We start from the raw sequence: 9,584 nt of genomic DNA, 5'->3' as shown, positions 1-9,584 counted from the left end.
CGTATCGTGATGCATGTTAAGGGCATGCTGAATCAACAGGCGGTGATAAAAGCCATTTATTATGGGTTCAGAGCAATTGCGGATTTAAGTATTTTAACAAGAAAACTGCAAACAAGTCAATGTAAACATGAGAATAGAATCGAATTACTGTCCCACAGTGTTAAAGACACAGAATACATGATGCATTTGCCTCATTCACATGTTTGGTGTGAACCCAGCCATGTTGGCCAATCAGAAAAGAGAAAACAGCACAAACGCTGGCATCATGAGGCGAAACACACGACCACTGTAACCGGAGTTAAGAAAATCTTCACCCTGGCCAGAGTTTTCAGAAAGTTTCGGTTTCAATAACCCAATAATTTGTTTTCATGTCGTTTGAAAATACTCGTGTTTGGGTGGATAGGGCCTTAGACTTTCTTGTCTGTAATTATACAGTACGGTTGGTTACAATGTAAAAAAAAAAAAAACCTAAAAGCAAATGTTCTCTCATCAGTCCTGGTGTTGAAGCTAGTCAAAAATTAGAAATATAGTCCTCTTGTGGATTTTCTTCAATATAAAAACACATGACCCCTTCAACAAAATTAATGATTTTAATAATGATGACAATCAATCTAATTAACTATAATCATCTAATAATTTATATACACATCAAAAAGCAAGAAATGCTGCAATTATCCAAAATAAACTTTTACTTACTCTTTAACAAACAAAAAAGCAAACATCAAGTCAGTGATTGAATCCATCAATGACTGAAAGGGGACAAACCCCAGATTTAAGACTATTTAACACTATTTGAACACCAGGTGTTTAACATGAATGTGTTGTACTTCTTAAAACGAAGTGTAAATTAGGCCTGGAAGTTATCAAAAGTGGACAAGATCAAAATGTTTCCAACTTTTACTCATGTTTTCATTATTTGCTATCAGATTGACAAAGGCATCTAAATACCAGGTGTAAACCGAGCCTTGGAAAAAGAAAGCACAGACACCGTGAACATTGTGCACGTGTCTTTTGTGCTCATGCTGTCAAATGGAGGATACTTTGCAATTTTTTGTGCAAATATTAGCATAAAAAATTAAATGTTGGTCTTTAGAAATACCATTAAAAGCGCATAACCCAATCTTTCATAAATGTTTTTCTCTTGTGCATTGTGGAGCACTTTTGCAAAACAAACAAATAAAAGTATTAATTGGAGTCATTTTTGGCTCGCTTTGACGGTTTGTGCTTTTGCTAGTATTTTCAATGGTTTTGATATCACCGTAAGTTGATATTGTTGGTCCTTATTTAATTCATACTGTGTTGTAGCATTACCATTCCTTTCTTAGCCCCTTGTTTGTCATTGAGGTTAAGCTGCGGTCACACTGGGCATTTCCTCCCATAGACTTCCATTCATACGCACGCGAATGCGCTGCGTCGCTGCGGTTCAAAATTCAAGCTTGGTGAACTCTGACCTGCGAAATCGCATCATTTGACTGCGTGAGACCAATCGAGGATCAAAACAGGACCTCTCTGGACAGACATTTAAAACAGAGCAATCTCTCGCTTTTTTAATGTCTAATCATCTTGTTTAATCCCGCCCCTTTTCGCAGCGCCGCACGACAGAATTTCACGCACACAAAGCCTAGTGTGACCGCAGCTTTAGAAAGACTGATAGGTAAGTAAGTCACATGAAACATCTCCACACATAGGTTTACAACATCTAGGTACACTAGGTAAGAGCGTGTGCTCCAACCATTTTATTTTTGGTTAATTTGTTAGTTAGTATAGATTAGGCAGAACGACATTGATGTTGAAGATTTATTTTTCATATCTTTTGTTTACTAGATTAGATTAGAGGGGATTATTGTTCAATATTACTAAGAATGTTTTGGTTTTGATTGGTTCTTTTCTTTAGCACCACCCATAGCCAGTCTTTCTAAAAAAAATCTCTTTATTGTTTCAAAATTGTAAATATAGTAAATAACCCACTCACAAAAATAAAACCAGATATATGAAAAATTATTAAACTAATATAAGGCTTAAATAGCCATATGGTTTCATTAGAAATGGTAGCTTTAACATTTTTGGTGACCCTGGACCACAAAACCAGTCATGCGTTATCTGAAACTTGATTAATCTTTCCATTGGTGAATCAATCTGTTACGATTTGACAGTATTTGGCTGAGAATCAAATATTTAAAACTAAAATTTGATCATTCAAAAGATAAATACTGACAAAATCACATTTAAAGTTGTGCAAATTAAGAAATTAAAAAAATTATAGTAAAGAATTTTGCTATATTTACAGTTGGAAATCTCTTCAGCGTGTCTTCGTGGAACAAAAGGGATATTTACTTATGGAGTTTTGGAATAAAAGATAAATCTATCATTTTTTCCCATTCAATGTATTTATTTTAGATTAGATTAGATTCAACTGTACTGTCCTCATGTACAAATACAAGGCAACGAAATGCAGCTTAGGTCTAACCAGGAGTGCAATAGCAGCAAGTTTACAGATGAATGTACCATGAATATTATATACAGCTTGTATTAGCTATAACAGAGATTTACAATAGATGAATAGATATACAGGTTGCTATTAATAATCAGAAGTGTGCATATATATATATAAGCATAATTACAAATGTATATGTACAGTGGGTATGTACAATTCAAACTGAATTGAATGAATCAGTGCAATGTAGTGCGATGAATATGTGCAATTTTTAAATGTGCAAATATTAAATAGTGCAGTGATTATGGGGAGTATACTGCAAGTTATGACTACTGCCAAAAATATAACGGTGAAAAATAAGACTGTGGTCCCGGGTCATTTAATAAAGTATAAGGAAGGTCGTTTATATTAATATCTGGTTTCCTATTCCTCTCAAACTTCCAATGAGCAATTACTATTATGATTTTTACAGTGGACTTGCAGACTATGATCACAAAATCTAGATACTTTCAGGTTACATCACGATAAAAGAGCTGTAACATTTGCAATCATACGTAGAGCTGATGAATGAATAAATGTGATCTGGAGACATGATTTTTAGTTACATTCACATCCCATACAGCAGGCTTATGATCAAAGCTCGCACTGCTGAATTATGTAAGGGGTTTCCTAGTAAATCAGCGGAAAGGGTAATACTTCAGTTTTACAGCTCGGTTGTTGTAAATTACAAGCAGAGAACGAGATTTATTAAAGTCTTCACTAATATTAACTTGTAAACCTGTTTTATTGCAAAATCATAAAGCCTTTTAGGCCTATAAAAAACAAAATGTCACACAAACAGGAAAAAACGCAGAGCTAATGGTCGTATTGCTCCACGAAAATTCAACTGTCACGCATTTAAAACATGAAATACGGCAATATTTATGGTTATATAGAATGTTAAAGCGTGGAATGCCTCTAATTAAGATTTTCATGATACCTTCAGCGTTTATGTCGTCGTCAAGCCATCAAAAACGCTGCTTCGCGTGTGACCTTTAGCTGGTACACTTCAGTAAGCGCGCTTTGTAAAAAGGACGAGGTATTTGTAGCACTGAATAGATGAACAATTACAGCTTATTACGCCTCTCCTCAGCACGAACTATTGATCTTGTGCAATTTTATACTCAGAAATGCCCGCCTGCGGAAGATCACGAAAATTAGACTTTCTAATTATTTCCCCAAACAAAAGGGACGAGTTTGAATCCTCTGCTGGAGTTTCTTCACAGAGTCTGGAAGTAGCATCTTTGAAGACGCACGCGGGAGATTCAGAAGACATAAACAGACATCTCTGGGTTTAATCTGAACGCAGGCACGGGGTGGCAGTAATTTAAATTGTCTCAGACTGTGTCAGCGCCGTCAATAACAGCGAATTATCAATGCTCCGTGGTAAAAAAGAGTGTATGGAAACGGAGGTACAAAGGTTTTGCGCATGAATATGGCACATGACACAGTGAGCTGCTATAGCTGTCTGCACTGCGCATATCAAAAGGATTTATTTAACAGTCGCTCTCCAGAGGCGGCGTGTTACATCTTTATGATCCTGACGGAAATTTTCAAGGTTATGTTTTTAATGCTCGTTAGTCGAGGAGGAAGATTCTGAAAATATATTTAATTGGACGCGTTTATGAGGCGCTCTCTGATTTTGTCTGCCGGAGACCGAACAAACTCATTCAAGTGGTGCACGAGTTTCTGAGGAAAGCGGTTTCGGACTGCGGTTAATGTGCTGTGTGAATAATTTCAGAATAATCAGAGTGCTTTGAACATTACGAACACTTCAGCGGACGTCCTGCAGGAAGCAGTGACAGAAAAGAAAGGACTGGAGAAGCGGTGGAAGTGCTAAATCAGAAAGTCGAGTGATGGGAGCTCGGTGCAACCCTTATAAGTGGCAACTTTGGCTGGTTGGAATGGACCAGCTAGAACCGGTAGACAAAAGATCATTGATCAGAATTAGGAAACGCTTTCAGATCCTCCCATGTATTGGTGTTAATCTGGCTGCTGGTCGTGTTTCCTTAAAGGTGCCCTATAATGAAATCTGGGTATACCAAGATATAGTAGAGTAATAAAAGATCCTGTATATGGACAAGGCATACTGTGAGCCTCAGACACCAGTTTCCTCGTTCTCATGAAAATTCCAAGAGTGAAAAACCCCGGTGGACAACAGGCCAATCAGAAGACAAAACAAACTGTGATGAGACTCAAAGGCCACGCCCTCTGCATTTGCATGTATGCCTAATTGGGTTGTTCATCCACATTTTTGTCCCTTTTGGTACCAAGCACAAAACAGATTTATTAAAGAAACAAAGGTGAAACAGTAATTTCAATATCAACAGGCTTTAGCTTTTTGATATTTTCTTATTATTTTTATTTTAAATTTTTTGCTAATTGCTTTGCAAATGAAAAATGTCCCTAAAATATCCCTAATGATTCAAAACAGGGTTTCTTCAGGTTTCACAGAGATAAATTTAAGACATTTTAAGACAATTATGAATTAAATTTTAGACTTACAAAGGGCTAAAGGGTAAGGAATTTTTCAAATAGGCCGGATGGAAAAGATTTTTATTTGCCCTATCAAAAAACAATAATTATAATTTAATAAACTTAATAATACAATAATAAATTAATAATAAAAAATAATTATTTTAGATTTTATTTCTTAGCAAAATATTTTAAATAGTGTAAAAACAAAGCAAGCTCTACTTGTACTTTTCCAAAAAAAAATATATATATATATATTAAACTAAATCTTTGTACAACAATCTGTCCAGGTCAGGGTCCTGAGCAGTAAATACATGGAGAACTTTTAAACAAATATTATTGTAAGAAAAACAATTAAACCATTATGGTACATAGTTCAAAATTACCTTTTTAAATAAAAAGTTTATAGTTTTATTGAGATGGATTGTTGGTGATAGTATGGGTTTTGGCCAGATTGGGTAGCGATACATTAACAAAGGAAAATTAAGACCTGTTTAAAAAAGATTTAAGACCTACAACACAATATTTCAGTAGATTTATAACTTTTTAAGGCCTAAAATGTGGATTTTGAGATTTACCCCTCTACTGCACGCATTATGATAAATCTACAAATATATATAAATCTACAAATATATATAAATATATATATATATATATATATATATATATATATATATATATATATATATATATATATATATATATATATATATATATTATACTATTTTTCTTTTTTTTAGAACTTGAACTGCTGCAATAAATGTTTTTTTGTATTTTTTTTTTTTATTTAAGGTACTTTACAATATGTTGCCATATGGCAACAACGTCCAATAGTGGATTCAACTTACAAATTTCATATTTAGTTTCTTATAGTCAGTGAAATTTGTGTTGAAGGAGCAGTATCAGCAGATATTAAGCAGATACTAATACTCAAAGGAGAATTTATTGGCATATAGTTGCAATGGAACTTTTAGTCAACAAAATGTGCAATAGGGACCATCAAAATAAAGTCTTACTCCTTAATCTACTTAAATGTGTAAAAACTAATAAGTTAACTTGGTCACACTTTATTTTGAGGGTCCGTTAGTTGAATTTAAGCTACTTTGCATCTACATGCCAACTAATTCTCATTAGATTATAAGTAGACAGGGGTTAGGTTAGGGTTACGGTTGGGGCTAGGGTTAGTGTAAGTTGACATGTACTTGCAAAGTTTTTTATAGTCGGTTAAATGTCTGTTGAAGGAGCAGTATCAACAGATATTAAGAGTCTACTAATACTCTAATAGACCATCAAAATAAAGTCATCGTTAACTTAATTCTCTGATGTTGTCCCAACACAAACTGCTTGTGTGGAACCTAACATTTTTACAGTGTTGTGTAACAAAACTGTTTGAGTTTAAAGTAATTTAAACTTTAAGTCTTTAAAACCATTTTAAAAAATGATGATGAGAATGTACACACACCGGCACACGTCTATTTAAAGTAGCAGAGAATATTTCCCTAACAGCTTTTTTTCTTGTATAACCATCCAACATGCGCTCCTCATGCTAAGCGCAGAGTCTCAACATTGCCCTTTAGTGTTTTCCCACCACTACCAGAGACTCGCCTGTGATGAGATCTTCAATAGGAAGCCCAAAGCTCATTGGGATACATCATCAATAAATCATTAAAGTCTTTTTGTAGGGAAAACTAGCGGCATTCTAATGAGAGATACTTGCACAATCCGCAGTCCTACTACAAACAACCCAATAGCTTCTTATAGCTATTTGTACTCGGCCTACAACAGCAGCTGAGCACTAATGCATCATTTAGCTGTGCTTTTCTTCCTTATTGATTCAGTGCAGCATGCAAAGGTGAGGACGAAGGCATTGAGGAACATAAACTAACTTGCTGTACTAACTAACTTAAGGCCCTAAATGTATCTTTCTAAAAGAGTCTCATTGCCCTCTGCAAGTCTCAGTTGACCCTAGCATTTCCTACAGGATTAAAATAGTTGGTAAAGCTTAACAGCACACTCATTCAAGCATTAGCAGATAATTAGTTCGTCATTGGTTAAGAATTAACATTACATTTATAGACATTAGTAAGCAGTTTATAAATGCAGCTACAAATGCTGTATTCCTGACATGCACATATACAGACACCGGCCACTTTATTAAGTACACCTGTCCAACTGCTCAGTAATGCAAATTTCTAATCAGCCGATCACATGGCAGCAACAGTCACATTGAACTTTTCTCCCCATAGAGGCGAACGCGTCAGACAAGAAACGCAAGCTCCTGCGACAGGTTTTGCAGTTAGCTGCGTTGGAAAGTGAAGTCGCATCAAATGATTGCATGAGATCAATCAAATTTAAACAAAATTATAACATGGACCAATCACTTTTTAAAATGTCTAATCATCTTGTTTAATCCCACCCCTTTTCGCAGTGCCCAAACTCTAGTGTGACCGCAGCCTAAGGCATGTAGACTTGGTCAAGATGATCTGCTGCAGTCCAAACCAAGTATCAGAATGGGGAAGAAAGTCAGCGCAATAGCCTAGTGGTAAGCGCGCTGACATATAGTGCAGTAGCACTTCAGGGCATCCCGAGTTCGAATCCTGGCTCGAGGACATTTCCCGTCCCTACTCCCTCTCCCACTTCGCTTCTTGTCTGAAATACTGTCCTATCCACTTAATAAAGGCAAAAAGGCCCAAAATAAATCTTAAAAAAGAATGGGGAAAAAAGATGATTTAAGTGACTTTGAACGTGGCATGGTTGTTGGTGTCAGACGGGCTGGTCTGAGTATTTCAGAAACTGCTGATCTACTGGGATTTTCACGCACAACCATCTCTAGGGTTTAAAGAGTATGGTCCAAAAAGTTAAAATATCCAGTGAGCGGCAGTTCTGTGGGCGCAAATGCCTTGTTGCCAGAGTTTAGAGGAGAATGGCCAGACTGGTTCGAGCTGATAGAAAGGCAACAGTAACTTAAATAACCACTCGTTACAACCGAGGTACGCAGAAGAGCATCTCCGAACACACAACATGTGCAACCTTGAGGCGTATGGGCTACAGCAGCAGAAGACTAGACCCTAACCCTAAGTTACTAAAGTTCACAGTACGTTAATATCACTACAATATTATGGACTGAATGATCCGCTGTAAATGCTGCTCTTCGAGTGTAAACATGTAAACACCGCAATCAAACTATTACCGTCGTGGAGGATTTTCACAGCATTTTCTGACAGGAATAACAAACACGGCTTTCTGATGCTACCGAGTGCATCTAAGGCTGCATTTACACCGCAGATCTTGATGGTCAATTCCGATTTTGTGACTGTATCCATTTTTTTTTGATGACCACAGCACACGGCAAAGTCGCAATGACCAGGAAAAAAAAAAAAAAAGAGCGGGCGCTGACTAAAAGCTGATAATAAAAGAGTGCTCTTTTCTCTATTCCTGTATGTAATCTGTTCGCAGCTTTTGACAAGCTGTTTTACTATAGTTTATGACAGAAAGGTTCTCATTTGGGCATCTTCTTTTGATATATAGGCTTTTTAACCTTTAGGCAACTTAATGTAATGTCCATGGCGGGATTTATGCACGTGATGTATGCACTAGTTTTAGTTTATATTGGTTACGTGGTGGACATTGCGCTCTCTCGCTCTCGTTAACATGCTTAAGTACCTGTGCTTTATTACAATATGAAAGCTGTTTTAGTCCTCTTGTATGAGATTTAAGGTTTGGGACTCTGCTGAAGTCTGTTCTGAAAAGAAAGCGTCAGACTTGACGTCATTCGCTACGGTTTAATGAAGTTCGACTCGCATTGACAGGTGAAAATCCGATCTACCTGCTTACACTGCAGACATGAGAACACAGATCCGATTCATATAGGATAAGTTTCCACATATGAACAAGGCCTGAATCTGATTTGAGTAAATCGGAATCCATGTGATTTGTTCCTGCTTACACGTACATGGGCCATATCCAATCTGTGCCACATAGGAGAAAAAAAATTAGAGTCACTTGAACAGTGCAGTGTAAATGCAGCCTAAGTTACAGAGAAATGCGGAGGTTTTTTCTCTCATTTGCCGTGCGGTATCAACCATTGCATTAAAAACACACTCTTCCAGCAATTCCTCGAATCAAATATCTTGTTTGTCACGAGGGGCATGAATGAAACTCCCAAATGAAAGTGCCAAACTGCAGTTAAAGTCCACCATTTAATAATTTGTCAAATAATTTGATTACTGATGTCCATGTAAACAGTCACTGTCTTTCTGCCCTGCGTGTTTGTTTTGCCTCTGTAAAAATCAGCGTGTGCCCAAATCGAAACTCCCATTTTTATGCAAATGTTTTTGCACCTTCCCTCCTCCGACACTCCTCCAAATAGAGCTGGACATGCCCACTTTCCTGACTTTTTCCAAACTAGAGGTGTGAAAACACCCTGCTGAAACAGGGGGGGGGGGGGGGTCATGGCCCTTTAAATGATTCAGTGTGTGCAGTTATAATAAAGCATTACCCTTTATATGCTTGTATTTTGTATATTATATTTTATGCAGACGCACTGCCTTACTAAATCATCTCAATTAGTCTAAAATTATGAATTCTAGAGAATAGAAATGAAGCTATTCAAATAATCTGGTGAAGTTATATTCAT

Source organism: Danio aesculapii, chromosome 11 (genome assembly GCF_903798145.1).
Source record: "Danio aesculapii chromosome 11, fDanAes4.1, whole genome shotgun sequence".
NCBI classification, from domain to species: domain Eukaryota; kingdom Metazoa; phylum Chordata; class Actinopteri; order Cypriniformes; family Danionidae; genus Danio; species Danio aesculapii.
This window is presented reverse-complemented; position numbering follows the sequence as displayed.